Genomic DNA, 19087 nt, shown 5'->3' with positions numbered 1-19087 from the left:
AAGCAGTGTTTTGTTACTGGACTTTTTGTGCTCGTTACGGATTGTCCATAACAAACACGATGTTTAGGCATCTGGTGTCCAACTGTGCGCTTGGCACCAACGCTCCTTAGGCCACAGTTCTTTGATCGACTTTGTGGTTGTGTTGTCGGACTTTTGGCCGCATGTCCTGGACACTCGAGTGAAGAGAGCTGTCAAATGATCACCGCGTGGTGGTGAGCTGGCTCCAGTGGTGGGGGAGATACTGGTCAGACCTGGCAGACCCAAACATAACGTGAGGGTCTGATGGGAGCATCTGGCAGAGTCCCCTGTCAAAAGAAGTTTCAACTCCCATCTACATCAGAACTACAACCACGTCCCGAGGGAGGCGGCGGTCAGTGAGTCTGAAGGAGTCCCATCGGGCCTTTCTGGGGTGTGACGCTCTGGAGGCAGCTGACAGGTACCGGCAGGTCAACTGGCCTGCTGCTTCGATGGTTGCAGAGGCAAAAACTTCCGCCTGGGAGAAGTTCGGAGAGACCATGGAGAACAACTTCTGGTGGGCATCAAGGAGATTCTTGGCCATCATCCTGCAGCTCAGGAGGGGGAAGTGGTGCTCCGTCAACACTCTGCACAGTGGGAGCCGGCACTGCTGACCCCAACTCGAGATATTGTAGATTGGTAGCAGGACCACTTCCGAGCCCTCCTCAACTCCGTTGAAACACCTTCCAATGAGAAAGCAGACGCCTCTGTTGCATTGCGTGGATGTCGGGGGTCGATATACGTTCCGACCCTCACCCTTCGCGAGCTGTGGGTAGTGACGGAAAGGACGAGATCGCGGATACAAGCGGACAAATTGAGTTTTCTCTGCAGGGGCCAGAGTCTCTTAGAGAATTTTGGTAATCCGGGAGGATCTTGGAGTAGAGCTCCTGCTCCTCTGCATAGGGAGGAGTCAGATGAGGAGTCAGATGAGGTTGCTCGGGCATCTGGTCAGGAGGCCTCGTGGACGCCTACTGGGGGAGCTATTCGGGGCATGTCCATCTGGGAGGAGGCCACTAGGAAGAGCCAGGACATGCTGGAGTGACTATGTGTACAGGCTGGCCTGGGAATGCCTTGAGGTCCCTCCAGAGGAGCTGGTCCATGTGGCGGGGGAGAGGGAGGTCTGGGCAGCTACTCTAAAAGACCCAACATCAATATTGCGGCTCTGAGTAAAACCAGGCTCCTTGTCAAAGGGTCCAAACAGAGGAGGGGATGGGCCACAATCTTTTCTGGAAAGGCTACCCCCCTTTGCAGACAAAATCTTTATGGCGTGGGATTTGCCATCAAGAAAAAATAGGTTGCTAAGACTCACCGAGACCCATGTGGGCATCAGTGAAAGACTAATGATTCTGTGTCTGCTCGGTCAACAATCAGTCATTAGATGAGGCTCACAGCAGGAACCCCAAAAGCAACAAGATCCTTTCATCTTAGGAATTTTAATGCTTGTGTGGGAAACAATCGTTACATTTGAAATGGGGTCCTTGGCAAGCATGGAATTGGTCAGGAAAACTCAGATGAAATTAGATTAATTCTTGTCAAAATCTTCTTGTAGCAACTGGACGTTTAACCTCTCATTCGTTCTTCAATTTGAATGGATTGTGGAAAGTTTCCCCAATGTAACATCTTCAAGGGAAGAAAATCAATTCAATTGTCTTTGGAAAAGAACATTCCTGGTTCGATTCCTGGCTCCTCCTAGTGTGTCGAAGTGTTGTTGAGCAAGACGCTGAACTCCTAACTTCCGCTGATGGACGGCATGCCTACTGCTCATGGTTCATCCATGATGGGTTAATTGCAGAGAACGAATTTCCCCCATGAAGATAAATTATTATTATATCTGGAAAGTACAAAGGCAAGAGACGAGTTTAGTCACTCCTTGAAAGAAAAAGTAAGGCATCTTAAACGCCTCTTACAGCGGCCAAATGCATTTAAAAGCAAAAAAAAAAAAACACCAAACCGTTTTAATTACAGCTCAGATACCATACATAATCTACTTGGGAACATGCTGAAATAACATCAGGCCCTAAAAAAAACCCTTCATCAACAACGCCAGACAGCTACGGCAGAAGGCTCAACAGGATGTGCAGAAGACTATGGATCATACAAAATGAGTGCACAGATAAAAAAAAAGCAAAGGAAAAGCACATAAAATCCAGTCCTTTGCAGATAGAATCTCAACTACAAAGCCTACTGGAGAGGCATTCAACCAACCCCGCAGAAAGTGCAAGGTCCCACACTGCTTAAAGGACTTTGTTTTGGATGCAGAGGTTTCTGATGACAGCTAACCAGCTCGGTGGGGGCTATGTGACGTGTTATAGAGAGACTGACAGGACAGTCTTCCCAGCATCCTTTGCTTCGGCAATTAGAACTTTGTTGGGCTCCAGTAGTTTAACTCCTAAAAGCCCAACTCTGGAGCCTTTCCCAGCTTTCATTGGGTGAAGGTGGACCTGTCGACAGTTGATCAGAGGATGAGCTAGCATTGATGAAATGAAATAAAAATGGTCAAAATCATTGTAGCTGACTTTTAAAATACTTACACTAACATTTCCAATTTCATACATGAGCTATTTCATACATGGATGAACTAACACGCATGAAACAGCTCAGATTAAATATGAAACTTTTGTGTGAGTACAGTACATATCAGCCACACAATGACCCTCACAATTTTATCGACGTTTTTTTTTTTGTTTGACAGACAAAATGACATCAGGGCACCTGTGATTTTATCGTCTATTGATGGAGCTAAAACACACAATGGCGGCTGTAGATGGACTTGACATTTCTTTGGACACTTCCCAGATCATACTCTGGTGCTTCAGGAGCTACAAAAAAAAGTACCGGCGTATTAATTGAGTTGTTTTTCTTTAAGTCTCGGGATGAAAGGAAAAACCCACACCATGAGTCTTTTCGACCAGAATCTTCTCGATCTCGATTCTTTGTTTTTTGATACCTTCAAGACACTAACTAACAGTTAGTTAACACAACTTACAGAAGTTTGAAGTTTGAAAACTTCAATTGACTCTTGAATGTGAGGACAGACTCGTGGTTCAAATACACAAATACATAATAACTGTTTAGTTCCAACATTTGACCACTAGATGGACACATTCCATAATGTAACGAGTATAATAGTGGTCACACGTTATCAGAAAAGAATCACACTGCAAAAATCATGAGGAATACATCAGAAGTACTATTAGTCTCAATTAGACTGGCTAATAGTAAAATTCCGCAATCAGTAATACCGTATATATTTGCCATTATTTTGGTGCATACTCTGTATGTGGGATTTTATTTTACTTGATTGATTTTAAAGTGTATTGTCATTAATGTTCAAGAAAGTAGCTTCTTTTCTAATTTGCTGGTGCTTTTCTTTTCTGTTTTTTCCATTATTATCTATTTATTTTTGCTGATTAATATTATTAATATTTTTTTGGTTTGTTGGTTTGTAACACTGTCCCTCTCGAGAGGGACAGTGTTATGAACCAGCTGTTAAAAGTAGGTCACCAAAACCCAAAATGCAATCCTAAGCAAGTCTGTGATAACCTGGATCTTAAACTGCTGCAGCGGGAGCTTCTTGTGCATTCTGGATCTGCAAACTGACAGATGGTCACCCATCACACTTTTAAACGGGGGCACTTATCTAAAGTAAGTTCAACTTGCAGCTGAAGCCTTTTCAAGCTTTTCCTTCAAAAAGCAATCTTTGTAATTGTCGTCCCCTGTGTGGGCGCCAGAGTTCACAGAGGAAGGCCCACCTAGCATCACCAGGAGCGTGTTTGATCAAGATGGATCAGAGAACCGACCAAATAGATGTGAAACGAAGATGATGCCACGCACAGACAAGTTAAGCGGCATCTTTTTAAAGTCAAAAAGTGCCCTTGAATAAAAAAGGTGTTTCCTCAGTGACTGAGCACAACATGTCCAACACTGGATTGAATTGGTTCAGTTTGATTGTTTTTCACACAGTGAAAGTATTTGGTGGAATTATGATGAAAAATTCATAAAAAAATTACTGTTCCAGATGCACTGATATGATGCTCATTATTAACTCGGCACTGGCAGAAATTTGCATGGGCACCATGTCCTGAAAAGCTGTGCACAAATTAGGAGACAACGCAGTAATGCAAATACTTGCGTTTTAATGACAGCAACACTGTAATTGATTTTCAAAGTAATTATGCCCCATAATGCTCATAATTTGTCAGACACACCTTATTCTTAGCCTATATTTTATGTACGCCTGTTATTGACAAAATGAGGGAACAGTTTCTACAGTCTCATGTTTTCCTACTCCTATTTAAGGACAGCAATAAACGTTTTGTTGTGAGGTCTGACCAGATCACTGATCACTGCGAATTATTACCATTAAACATACAAAGTATGTACTGAAACAGAGCAGTTAAACACCGTTACTGGCATCACACTAGAGAAAATCACTTTTTGTCAAACTGAGTTTGTCACTTTAAATGATATATATGAGACATGTTTGACTAAACATTATTTAGCAAGGGCAACAAGGTTTGAAGATCCGCTGAAGTATAATAAAAGCAGGATTGTTACACCAATTTCCGTTTTAACTCTGATCCAGATGTTTCTGCTGCCTCAACAAAAACAACATACAAACGCTGGGAACAAGATACAACGCTGGGAACAACGCTCAGCTATATATCCCTGGACAGTCATGGGTGATTTTCTTCTCATTGTAGATAATGTAAAATTTATCACCATTATGATTTTCTTAGGCATACAAATTTGGAGTTGCTTCTCTGTGATCAAATTCCCAGTTGGCATTATGTAACCTGTCTTGAAAGTACGAGTCCACCCTCTGCCAGGTTTCAGCAGGAAGGGGAGCACACATTTTACACAGCAATGGCCAACATATCAGCCCACACTGTTTTTTTTTCTCTGTGCTCTAGCCTGGGTTTTAAATAGCTCAGCTCCCTCTCAGGTCTTTACCGTCATATTTGTGATGGTCTTACATAATCAGCACCTTCTGATATCTTACTCTTCATTCTAGTGCTTGTGTCCCATTCTCTGCCTGAATGTGTTCAGCTCTCCCTCCCTCGCCTGCGCTCTCCCTTCCTCTCACTCACTCTCTTCAGTAGCTCTTAACATGGGAATTATGGGGGAAATGGTTATCCTGATATCCGCGGCAGACCAGATTTACCTTTTGGTTCTTTGATAAGGGATCTTTGAATGTAAAGAACACGCATGTGCAAATGGTCTAAAGTGGACTCATCCCAAATCAACCAAAGCCCCTCTTCATTTTGCATGTATTCAGGCTGCAAGCCACTTTGCCGGATAATGTGGATCTCTTCACTTACATTTTCACATCTGAAAATGTTTGGCCCCTCAAATACAATGAAAAAGATGAAATGACTGCCATTTCTAATCACATCATTACTCGGGGACGGCACATAAGCCATTTCACTACTGTGAAAGAATGCTGATATCATTATTATTATTATTATTGTTATTATTGTTACAAAAATATCAGCAAAACAATGCCAACTGAAAAGTGTTTTTCTGAGTGTGGGTGTAACCAACCTCAGGTCAAGGGGTCCCTGGTAGCAATATTTTTTCCTGCAAAGTCTTGAACAGCCCTGGAGCAGCGATGAACAGATATCTTTTTTTACTGTGTGTTGTGTCAGGCTCAATCTCCATAATCATACTACTGCAGCAACCAAAAAGTTTTTTTTTGATTCAATACTGATCTGTCTCAGTATTAAATATATTTGTCACAATACGCATTAACCCCTGAAAGAGGTTGATATTTTATATCTTCAGTCATTGCTTCATGTTAAATCATATTACGGTCACAAGTGTATGCACATTTTTGATACTATATCTATATAAAACCTGTCTTCAAGCACCTGGGCTCTTATGATACTTCATGCCACTGGTATGAAACAGTGACTTGTCAAACAAAACAAGATTTATGAGGTATATTTACTTGTTTCTGTCTTGCCTCTCAGACTAGCTTGGCTAACTTTGTTGTTAGCAAAGAAGACAATGTTTGCTCATTTCACACAACTTCAAAACATTCAATTTTGACCACTTACCTCAGACATGAATCAAATAGATAATAATTTGACGTCCAAAAGATATGTAGACTTAATATTTACACTTTCACACTGCATTTAACGCACATGTGGAGCCGAAAAGAACAGACGGTTACTTGTACAATCATCCAGCAAAGGCGCCATATTAATGTATCTTGACTCCACCAGTAAAGTCCTGAACCTCAGCGTTCTCTAATGGATCTGGTACGACAGCGACCCCTAGTGGTTACAGATCATATAGCACCCCTCTAATTACTTACAAAGTGCTCTAATAAAATAAAATTAAATAAAATTAAATAAAATTAAATTAAATAGATATTTTAGGAGGCACACAATATTTTTCGAAGGCTGCAACAGGCAGTTTCATGTTGCTGGGTGGGGGTCACCAGCCCCCAGTCCCTGGTGCACATCCATGTCTTCCTTTTCCTCTTATGGCACTCCCTATGCAGGTATAACTCGGTGATCCTGCGATAATGTTTCCTGAAGTTCCAAGTGTGCTGCAAAGCCTTGCAAGGGAGTGACGATGCAGGAATGTCAATAGATAATTAAACTTTTTAGGGGGAAGATTGATAAGCTGGAGGGAGAGCTTTATCACAATTTGCGTGGTCAGGATGGAGAAATATAAAGCCCTTTCTGCTGCATGCAGCACTGTAGAGAGGTGCTTACCCGCACACATACAGACCTTGAGCAACGAAGGATCGACAAATGAAAAAGTTTGCTTGTAAGCACTGACACTTGTATTGCTTTCTGAAGCACCATGACCAAAGTGCTATTTTTTCATTAAAAACTGGTTTCAATTTACAGCATGAGCACCCCCAAAGTCCATGATGTTATCAGCCAAGGATGTAAAAATAATGTTTTCATCATCAAACCTGTGACTGCGATTGTGAGGATATACATATACATAGGTCAGAGTCAATGCTTGTCAAAATCAAACTGAATTTTATTCTTCCAAAGATGATTCAGACACTTGCATGCAGACTGAAGAAGCTTGAAGAGGTGAAATTCTTCAAGGGAACAAAATCAAGTGCAGTTGCTATCAGAAGAAGATTTTGACCAAATGCTTTCTGACAACTTTTACAGGCACTGATCAAGAACAGAGCTTCGTAAATTGATGTTTAGGTCCTACAGAGACGCTTTGCGAAGCAATCGGAGAATCTCCGGGCATCATAACTCACGTGTTGCACAGTAGTTTCAGGGGATGCGAGTTCAGGGGCTTTCAGGTCGGCAAGCAGCCATTTAATATCTGGGCTTATCTGTATCTCAACTCGCGATGAAACGTAGGCGGAAAAAGTGAAGTGGGCGCCGGTTAATATTCAGAGAGGAAACCGCAGCACAGGCTGCTGCTATGCATGTACAGAATGAAGTTCAACCTTGAATCTTGATGTCTTTCAATTTTTGTTTCTCACATGCTGGTCCGTGTGTGTGTGTGTGTGTGTGTGTGTGTGTGTGTGTGTGTGTGTGTGTGTGTTAGATTCTTCTGAAATGCAGAGGCTCCTCTAGTCCTTCTCTCTTCACACATGCATTGAATACAAACAGCTAACGCCCACACAGAGAACACACACATAATAAAAATAAAAAAATGAGCGAGCAGCTGCCCACGCACATACCCATACGACCACACAGCGAAAACACAAAACAACCGACGATCCGGCGACATCTGAGGGTGAAAAGCGCTGATGGACTTTAATATTCTGCTCTACTTTGGTTTCCATAGCTGTGTATGATAATTGCTGAAATCGTGCGCAGTCAATCATTTGCCCACAGGACAGGAGTTTCAATAATGACATTTTGTTAATGGCCAGTGCAGAAATAGAAAGCCATCAATACAGTGTGTTTTCGTGGCGCTGTTTGATGGAACATTTGGCACACACAGCCTTCATTCCCCCACCTGCCATCGTGATGTTTTTTTTTTCAAATGTGTCAGTGATGGACGGAATCATGACAGGGTCTCAGAGCAAGAAAAAACAATCAGAAAATAATTTGATTGATGGTTTGAAATTATTTCTGCTTATATATTTTCTAACAAGTAAGAAAAAACAAGTCTTAAGTCTGAATAATGACTGTTTCAGATGCGAAAAAAAAGAGAGACGGAGAAGGCCAGGATCAGGGTTGAGCTTTTCATTCTTTACTTCTTACCTGGTGTTTCAGTGTTGTATGTTTATATGCATTTTTATAACATATCTATTTAAATCAGCCAATTCCATCTGCTCTGCCATTTTATTTTAGATGTGTATGTGTGTATATGCATATTTTAAAATTTATTTTTATTCATTTCATTTTTTATCACTTTCATGGTGTGATTTTTATTGTTTTTTTAATCTGTATTTTTATATACTTATGTAAGTAAGGCACATTAAATAAAATGTATTATTATTATTATTATTATTATTGTTGTTGTTGTCGTTATTATGTTGTTGTATTTTCTATTTTTATATTATAATTATCATGTTGTGTTTTTATTTTTATATTATTATGATTATGATTATCATTATAATTATTATGCTCAGCTGGAAACTGGATGACCTCATGCCATTTCTGGAATTCAAACCCATTTTTCTCTAGCAATGTCTCTATGTCACGAGTTGTGGGCCATCAATTTATGGAGTTTGCACCCGCCTGGTGTCTCTGCCTCACTGCAGCGAGTATGTTTTAGGATGGAAAACGATCAAACGAAAGAATGATAAAAGCACCGTCGTGCAAAACATTTAAATCCCACAGAATGCTTTAACTAGTGAGCGTGGGCGCTCGCGTTCCACCGCAGGACACACTGTTTGCATGAGGTCAAGAACTACCGGGAGAATGTCGGATTCAGACAGTTTTACATTTGACCAATTAAATGTTGTCTTTACCTCCTTAAAAAAAAAAAAAAACAGAACATCCAGCCTGTCGGACTATATCTCTGACAACAACCTCCCCCCTTAATAATGTCAGTTTTGGTGCAGCTTTCTTGATATATTGCAGATTGTGGCAGCAGACTGTGTGCGAGTGAAGACGCGACTTCTTGATATCTGGTGTTTCGTACAGACGGCGACTTTGCATAAATTCCCCATGTTATGGAGCAATTTTTTTTTTTTTACCTTCTGGTACAAAACAATCATGACGCCTGGAGGTTTAAAGATAAATATTCAAGAGCTTTACGGCATTAGAGATGAGACAGTTTTAATCTCCTCTATGTGGAAGAATCTCAGCCGTCCCTTCGGACATACTGTGGCGAAGCGAATGCCTTCGACTGAAACGAACAACTCAAAAAAACCCTGAAGTTTTACTCCCCTTAAATCTCAATAAAATGTCTGTTTTGATCCCCAACGTTTCCTTAAATTAGCTGAAGAATCACAGTAATCTGGATGTATTCTCCGGCAGACAGACTGTGTCATCTGGCCCAATAAATCACCACAAACCCCCCCATGGTGGCTGCGGAACTGGCACATGAATTAACAATTCATAAACATAGTCCCACCCCCCAAGCCTCCTTGCTTCTCTCTCTCTCTGGCCTTATTCTAAAATGCTCTAATTAATCAGCCTTAAATAGATGGACAGACCTACATTGCTGACACAACTCCCCATATACTGCCTGCACTATTTAATTCACAGAAGGCACCCCGGGCTGCTTGTGTGTGTGTGTGTGTGTGGTAGTGCGTGCGTGAGAGATGCAAATGAAATCTCTTTCCGTACAAGTGATACATCAAGACAACGAGTTAAACGGATTATTGCTTATTTTATATCTGGTAATAGCTCTCTAGTTAAAGGATTATTCATTTGATTTGATTAAGAACCGACCTTAGGGTATCTCTTCAGGTCAGTACAACTCGATTTTGTTTTGTTTGGGCCGCAATTTTACACAAATGCTGCGATTACGGATGCTTTTTTTTTTTTCTTTGATTAAGTGTCGGTGAAGCGCTCTGATAAGCTGACGGTAAAACTCATTCAAAAACATGCTAATAATACTCTTGTGCTACCATGACATTTTCTGCTTAAATGACAAAGCTGTTTAAATGGTTTTTGACCCTGAAAAGATCACAACATGGTCCCTCAGCTTATCTGTTTTGTCATTTACAACCAATCTAATTGATTTTTTTGGAGAGATCTGTTTCCCTCATAACAGCTGCCTGCTAAAATCAAGGTTACTGAGTGTCCTTAAACCTATTATGTAGCTCCTGGGTGGATTAAATATAAACGACCCTGTAGCATATCTGCAGTAACCACAATAATAGCAGTTTGCTACATTCTAAATCCTAAAAGCTTATGTTTGTGACATCATGCTTGGAAAGAGTGCTGTTCATCTTTTAGTTCAATGAGAATTCAATGATTCCACTGAATTCAGTGGGACTTAATAACTTAAAGTATATATGGCTGGAATGCAAAATCTCCTATCTGTAAATTTTTCGATTTTGGGTTTTTGCATTGAATGGTGCACTCCACACAAAACACAGCCAGATAACAATGGCAAGTGTTATTCACATGACCATTAGGCTACCTAAAAATTTGAGGGCCAGCGTTTCCCATCACACGAGGAGCAGAGTTGCAACCTCTGTGGTAAGAAAAGCCACATCTCATGCACATGCAAAAAGAGCAGGCAAAGATATACAGCTGAAACCACAATGTGGGAGAGGAAAGACAACAAATGGAGAGAAAATTCAAAGAGACAAGTAAATAAGCTTGCCACCAACGATGAGCCGGGCGACACAGATACCGATGATTCTGACGCAGGTGTCGCCCTGCAAGTGGTAGATGTAGCCAATGGGGTAACAAGGAGAGCAAACGTTGCACAGCAGGATATCCCAGCCTCTGCAGTAACCTGGATGAGGCCAAAAGTTAAGGGATAAACAACCAAAATGGAACCAGACATGGTGGAAGCAGTGTCCATTATCTCAGAGAAGCTACATAATGCACAATTCAGCCACATTTATCTGCGCCACAACCACATTCTGCTGAAAACATACCCTGGCCAAGTCATCGCCCCAGTAGAGGTGGTGAAGGTTGGGGTGCAGATGAAAAAACAAAGTGCACGGCTTCCCCTGTATGTGCTCAAATGTAACGTACCCCCCTTATTTGGCCGTGAGTGGTTGAGAAGTGTGAGACTGAACTGGAGAGCAATAGCATCAGCCGAATCCATTTATCTCATGTGGAAAGATGACACCTCGGGAACAGTTCTAGACATCCATGCTGAGGTGCTCAAAGATGAACTTGGGACTTAAAGGACTTGGAGGTAGCGCTGACACTCAAGCCGGATCATCAACTCAAGTTTTGTCAGGTGCGGTAGGTCCCTTATGCGCTCAGACCCAAGGTGGAGGAAGAACTTGTGCGCCTACAGCAGCTAGAAGTGATTTCCTTTGTGCAGTTCAGAGAATGGGTCACCCCCATCCTGCCCATCACAAAGAAAAAAAGGGGGATGTATGCATTTGCCAGGAATGCAAAGTGTACATCAAGCCTGCACTCTGTGCAGAACATCATCCTATCTCAGTACCTGCAAGTGCCAGATCAGGAGACCTCAGGCAAATACATCGCCATCGCAACACACAAATGACTGCTCAGTTACAACAGACTGCCTTTTGGCATTATGTCAGCATCCTCTATCTTCCAGCGAATCATGGATCTGGTGTTTCAGGGGCTTCCCAATGTACATTGTTTTCTGGATGACATCCTGATAAAAGGACATAATGATGGTGATCATTGAAAAACTTGGAGGCAGTACTGAACGCTTGGGAAAATTTGGCCTCTGTGCGCAGCGAGAAAAATGAACGTTTTTCAGAGGCTCTCTAGAATACCTAGGGCATATAATCGATGCCGCATGCCTCCACAAATCCCCAGAAAAGCGCCACACTATCGAAGAGGCCCCAGCCCCAACCTGTGTATGCCATCTACGCGCTTTCCTGGGTCTAATAAACTACTATGGTAGGTTTGTCCCAATCATGGCAACCACACTTAGTCCCCTGCATGCATTACCACACAAGGTAGTACAATGGAAATGGACCCAGGAGTGTGTAAAAGCATTCAATTGGTCACCATTTCACCCTGTTTACAGACCGCAGGCCACTTAGAACCAAATTGAGCCCCAGCAAGGCTATACTATCTATGGCAGCTGCCAGGCTTCAGCGGTGGGCCATTAAACTTCCAGCAAGCCATTACACAATTCAGTATAGGAGTGCAGCAGGACGTGGAAATGCAGACGGCCTTTCTCACCTGCCCTTGTTGGTAGTTCACAAGTTGAAGCTGGGTTCAGTGGATTGAGTGCTGATGCATCACCTGGACACTCTGCGGGTATGCGGTATGACATTTGCAAAGAGATAAGGTATAACCTAGTGCACACTCAAGTGTTGGACAGTGTACTCTCTGGCAGTTCTGACTCAAGGGCGCGACGATCCCCTGACTCACGGAGCGATGAGCTCACCATGGTGCAGGGATGCCCTCTCTGGGGTAACCGGGTGATTGTGCCCCCAAGATTGAGGCCACAATTGCTGAAAGAGTTACATGCAGGGCACCCAGGGGTAGTGAAAATGAAAGCCCTTGCCCGGAGTTATATCTGGGAATCGGGGATTGATGCTCAGATTAAACAGACGGCTAAAGTTTGCGATTTATGTCAGCGCAAACAGAAGGTTCCCAGTCCCTCCTCACTTCGCTCCTGGCCATAGCCAGGGACTCAATGGCGACGAATACATAGTTTTGTGCAAATGCTGAAGCGCTCATTGAAAGCGTCCCAGGGGTCAAACATAATCACAATGCAACACAGACTGGATTCGTTCTTGCTCAGCTACAGAAATGCCCCACATGCCACGACTAATGAGTCCCCGGCCATGCTCTTCCTCCGATGTCGGCTTTGCACCCGTTTCGACCTTCTCAAGCCAAGTGTGGCAGCAGTGGCGGATCAGGCTCAGGCAGATCGGAGGGATCGCAGGGCCCGATTTGCCAAGAACAAAAGCTTTGCAGTGGGGAATTGTGTTCTGGCCCGTGATTATAGGCGGGGTAAGGAGAAGTGAATGCCAGGTGTGGTGGTGTCACAGTCCGGGCCAGAGTCTTACACAGTGGATGCGGGATTCGGGAGTACTCTGGAAACGGCACACTGATTAGTTGCGGGCCAGTGAGAAGAGAATGTTTGTAACCCGGGAGCCACAACAATCAGCAGCACTAAGCCAACCAGTTTCAGTACCCATGATAAAGTCGCCAACGGCTTCCCCAGTTGGGGGACCGGAGTTCCCCCAGATAGATTATCCGGTCACCCAAATTGAGGCAGCTTCTTCAGAACTAGCTGACATGTCAGTCGAGGCCATTCCTCCTCCAGAGACAATGAGGAGGTACTCTTCACGGGTTACCAAAACCCCCTGATGGTCTAACCTTTTAAGAGGCTTGGGGTCATCGCCCCTCAATCCCCAGACAAACTCAAGATGAAGAACAGCCTACACCCAGCCTCAACCCAGTGGTGTTATCCGTTAATTTCATTGCCTCTAGGCTTAGCAAGTTTATTGTTTGTAAATTGGGGGAGGGGGTGATTTGGAGGTTATCTTTTCAAGATATTTGGTATTGTTCTGTTTGAACACCTAGCTAAGATCCAACAGACTTGGGAGACTGTATTCTAAATAAATAACTTCCGGTTTTGGCAACATGATTATTTTTGGATAAGCTAAATCCCGGCAATTTATGTATTCAAGCACACTCACGTGGGGAACATAGCAGAACGTACAGAGCCTCCTGAACGTGGTATTTTCGAGACGAGACGTGTATTTCCAGGAATCCTCAGAGCCATGGAGGACCGCTGCAAGGGTCCATTGTGAAGCAAAAGTGGCAATAAGTGTTTCCCAAGGTTTTATTATCAAAACACAGATCGATTGCATTTCTCTGTTTGCAGTTTTTACGAGCGATTGATCCCCTGGGGCCTAAATTTACTCCAATCTAATATTAATTTTGCTTCGCACAATAATTATTTCATATTTGTGCACAGGTTTGTTTGTTCATTTGGTAAATGGAGCCAATAACGACAGCGGTGTCTGTAATGGCGCCGCTGATGTGACCTCCAGCATCACCGGCGACTACCATCTTTCTTGGCGTGAACGAGAGCAGGCAAAAGCACGGAATAATTTGATCGTGGAAAATTTCAAATCGATATGCAAATACGAATATGCAGAAGTGACAGCGGGCTGTGTTTGCAAGGAAAACTGAATTAAGTAAACCAAACAAAGGTTTCACGAAACACACAAAAAGGATTACCTGCTATAGAAACAGACATTTTAGTGTTACCCAAGAAGGAGGATGATCATCTTCATCATGCGTGGAGGTCGGCGCCGCCTTCTCCAGGATGGATGGCGTGGGATTGGTGTTTGGGGTGGAAATGGATATATTCGGGCCCGTGGACGACAACACACAGGCTCCAGAGCAAACCCAACCCCGCCTGGACAAAATCGCTGCAGCCACCCGCTCAGAAGGAGCCCGGTTGCGTCCCATTTTACCCGGGTGTAGTCTATTTCACATCAAATATAGACCGGCTGGAGCTGAACCTCGCTTTCGGGAAAGACAAGCAAAGCAGCGGAGGAAGGATCTAGTTTGAGAGCTACTTCGGTGCCAAATGCAAGTACAGTTGAACCTCGGCTTACGAATGTTTATTCACGGATCGCATCCGTTTTTCCCATTGAAATCAATATAAATCCCGCTGATCCGTTCTCAGGCCCCCAAAAATATACTGTACTCTTTTGAAACTTTTTTATGGATTTATTTGTTGCAAAAATACAGAAAGGAATTAAAGACAACCTTAATTCTTACTGTGTTTCTGGTGTACCGTCTCTTTTTTTATGTCATCTGAAGCGGTTGGATGGCTGGTGGGCGGGTGGCTGCTCCCTGAACAAGAAAACAATCTAGAGAAATTTGTCTTGCTCTTTGTTGGGCAATTTTCCGAAAGTGGGATATTGATTTTCTCTGTCAAATTTCTTGAACCTTCCCCCTACAAAACAAACACTCGGTAACGCTATCCTCAGCAAGCAGTCTTTCATAAATCCACACTAACAATCACTTTTCTATTATACAGAAGGTTGACTTGCCACAATGTTAATTATTACTGTGTTTCTGGTGTACTTGTACTCTGCGTTTCCTTCACTAGATCAGCAAAAGTAAAGCCTTCTTGCATATGAGATGCTCACTAATGCTATCTCAAGCAAGCTGTTTTTCAATACTCCAAACTAACAATAACTTCTCTACTCCTTGTAAAACTTGAGACATTTCATTAACGTTATCGCCCCTTTAGCCACGTCAGCCGTCTTTAGCATATCTTTGTTCTTCAGGGTTTTACCGATGGTTGACTTAGCCATGTCGTAGCGCTAGGCCAGATCGTTTCGCTATAATTTCTTTCTTCAGATTGACCTCGAGCACTTTTAAGCGGTTTTATCTTTTTTGGGGAGCCATAATGAGGGCTAACTTACTAAAAAAAAAGTGTTAACAGGAGAACACGATGAAGAATGGCGTACCAAGCACAACCTCCGCTACGCTACAACGGCGCAACATGGTAAGCCTGTGAGGTTGTTTTTTTTTCATGTGTTCGTGCACCAAGGCTTGTTCGCCGGTCAATTCAAAATTTGACAGAAAACTCTTTGAAAGGTTGGTAGGTCAATTTGTTCATTCGCAAGCTGAGGTTCTACTGGATTTACTGATCCAAAGTCAAGAAAAAACTGGCTAATAGCTGCAGGCTCACTTTACATAGGTTCGGCTCATTTTCACCCCTTTAGCCACATCAGCCATCTTGTTCCTCAGGGTTGTACAGAGTTGACTTAGCCATGTTGTAGTGCTTGGCCAGATCGTTTAGCTATAATTTCGACTGCAATTCATAACTTTTTCTTACCGCTGCAATCACTTGCACTTTTTGAGAGGGCTAACCCACTGAAAAAGTAGAAAAAAAGCTTTCTAACAGTAAAACACGGTGTTGAACGGCGTAAACAACGCGGAGTACAATGCACCACTGCCGCCATGCTACAACGGCAAAACATTGAAAGCCCGTGAGTTTGTCTGTTCTTGTGCTCGTATATCGAGGCTAATTCGCATCTCAATTCAAAATTTGACAGAAAAATCCATTCGTAAGGCGATTTGCTCATGATTAGGCACGTTCATAACCCGAGGTTCAACTGTATCCACCCCGGCGTAATGACATAGCCCAGTTGAATCATCCCCATGTAGTTATTAATGGCTCCTCCTTTGTATCTTTCCCTTGAGTTTATGTTTTTCAATTTGCGCCGATGAACAGCGGTTGGTCCAAGGAGGTTCATCGGGATTATCTCCACACAGACGAGGAGACGAAAAAAAATATAGCCGTGGGTGTTTTCTCCCATCGCAGAGATAATGGGATTCTACAGAGTTGGCTGATAATTCTCTCGTCTGTTAAATGATTGATCACTAGTGTCTTTTCAAACTAGATTGATCACTAGTGTCTTCGAATTTTTTTTTTTTTTTTTTTCAATTTCAGCCAGCCCCCTTATTACTATTTTTTTTTTTTTTTTTTTTTTTTTACATGACCGCTGTATCAAAAGCCCTCTCATCTTTTTGGTCGCTCATGTCGTTTCTGTCCAAGCCCCCCGAGATTTGTTTCTTCAGAGCTGTCGATCAAAATGCTAGTTGGAACGGCGTACTGTCCCTCTACCTGGCACCCAACATCCGAACCACTGACATTGACAAATCTGATCTGGAGTGATATAAAAGACGCGAAAAAAAAAAAAAAAAATCCGGCCCAGGGCCTTTGAATTTGAATTTGCATTTGAATATAACATTGACATTTTCAATCACATGCACAGAGTGACACATTTAAGATTCACGTTAACATCAAGGAGGTACTTTATTTTTTTTTTACATGATGGCCGGGGATACAGCGCACGGTACAACGTCACTGAAAGCATCGTTTATTCACCAAGAATTCAGGTCTCGTTCTGACGGGAAACCCGGTCTTTACACAAACAGCAAAAAAAACACCACACTGACACCGTACTTCCTTTACGCATTTTTGCAAAAATTCATCCGTAAAATCTGACAGTGAGGCCGGACGCATTGACACGGTTAAATGCGACTAACCACCTCAATGGAGGAAAATACTTACAAATTTCTTTCTCACTCATTCCCCCACTTGGACGAATTTTTGTCATGCAGCCGATCGAATTCTTCGATGAAAAAGCAGGCTCTCGCATTTGCGTGCGTCTGTTGTTTGTATCTCAACCCCCCCCCCCATAGGTTTGGGTTGATTAACAGCATCGTGCAAACAACTGCTCTCAGAATGAATCCCCGCAGCGACACCGGGGTGCCGAGTTGAGAAACGTGTGTGTAAAAATAGGACCGGGGGGTAAATAAACAAAGAAATGCCAGGTCATCGCCCCCCTCGATACACGGCAGGAAGCAGTCGGTTGCATATAAACAGCGAAGCGAACAGGATGATAACTGTGGTTCTGCTGGAAAGTACGGCTCGGATACATCCAGTACATTGCTCATACGCGACTCTTGAAAGCGGAGCGCGTCAGAAGCAATGGGTTAGTCGGGTCTTCGTCCAATGAAAACTTACTAGAACGAAGGAAAAATATGACCACTGATTCTACCTGATAAATCCAAATGACATCGTTCTGAATTCTCTTTCTTCAAATGAAAGTAACAGTCACGTGTTTGAGTCGTTCGCCACACGCCTCTGTGACTATACGAGAAGGGGCAGAGACACGAACGGAATCTTAATCCGAATTCGATTAGCGCCACCTCGTTCGACGTTTGTGAGGCCTCATTTGTGCGACGTCGGGGCGGTGTTTTCTTTCTTTCGCTCATTATCGACACCACCTACAGTCTGGGCAATGGGAGGCAGGTCCCAGCTGTCATTGGGCGAAGGTTGGGTTCACCCTGGATCGGTCCCGATCGATCACAGGGTCACATATAGACAGGTAGTGAGGCCCATTCACCCCCCTCATTGACACATCATGAAGACGTCCATTCACCCTTGCATTCACACGTCACACGTCTCTCTCGTTCATGTATCATATAGAGACATACAACCGTTCACCGTCTTATTCAAACGTCATATAGAAGAATTCACCCTCTCATTCACATGTTATGTTGCAACATATGACCATTCACTCTCTCATTCGTGCATCATATAGAGACACGCAGAATTAACTCCACGCAGAAAAGCCCGTTGTTGGAATTGAACCACGGAGCTTTTTGCTGATTGGTGGAAGCGCTAAGAACAGCGAATTGTCTACATCAAGTCAAATGCATTAAATAGTTCATCAGATACATCACTTTCACTGCGAGAGCTCCTGTTCAAAAATGAACACAGCCGTCACCTGCGTCCAAACGGTTGTATTCAGTTAAAAAAAAAAACGGGATGCGTTGTTTATTCATGATTCTGGAGTGGGGGGGTGAATTGCCGGAGGTATGCCGCAAAATTCTCGTCCTGCCCTCAAACAAGCCAAAGCCTGGGATGCTTGGAACACCGACCTGATAGCAGCCACCGGGCATTCTGACAGGAAAGCACCCCGGTGTGAAAAATATTGTAGTTATTATTTTACATGTTTGGCACGACTGTGTGTCTTGTGTATCAGCACCCTGTACCCACTGTCTGAGTGATTCTTTAATTTTCAGGGAAAAAAAAATGTTCTTTGGAACTTGTTGCTGCTGGTTGATCTTTTTTCTGGGGTTGGATCAAAATGCAGCTGCCTCATTTTAAGAAAGGGGGAAATTCGACGTGACAGGAAAAAGAACCATCCCTCCAGAACGCCCACTTTTATTCTTGTAAAATCGACGCATGTGAAAGCACTGTGCGTCGGAGGTACAGGAGCAGATTCACACGACCGAAGCTGCACAACTGGATAAAATACGTAAAGTTAATTGTCGATCGTTTTGGAAAAAGGAAAAAAAAAACAAAAACGTAAAGCTCCGTACTTCTGCGTCCTGCATTGATTTCAATTCACTGTTTAAATATAAAAGACGTCAAGAAGGCACTTTTTTTTCTTTCTTTTTCTTTTCGACAAAAGTGGTCAGGATGGTAAAAATCAGACCATAAATATGATTTT

The sequence above is a fragment of the Fistularia commersonii genome, chromosome 15 (genome assembly GCF_037954325.1).
Source record: "Fistularia commersonii isolate RoL2024-O1a breed Wild chromosome 15, RoL_Fcom_v1.0, whole genome shotgun sequence".
Lineage (NCBI taxonomy): Eukaryota > Metazoa > Chordata > Actinopteri > Syngnathiformes > Fistulariidae > Fistularia > Fistularia commersonii.
This window is presented reverse-complemented; position numbering follows the sequence as displayed.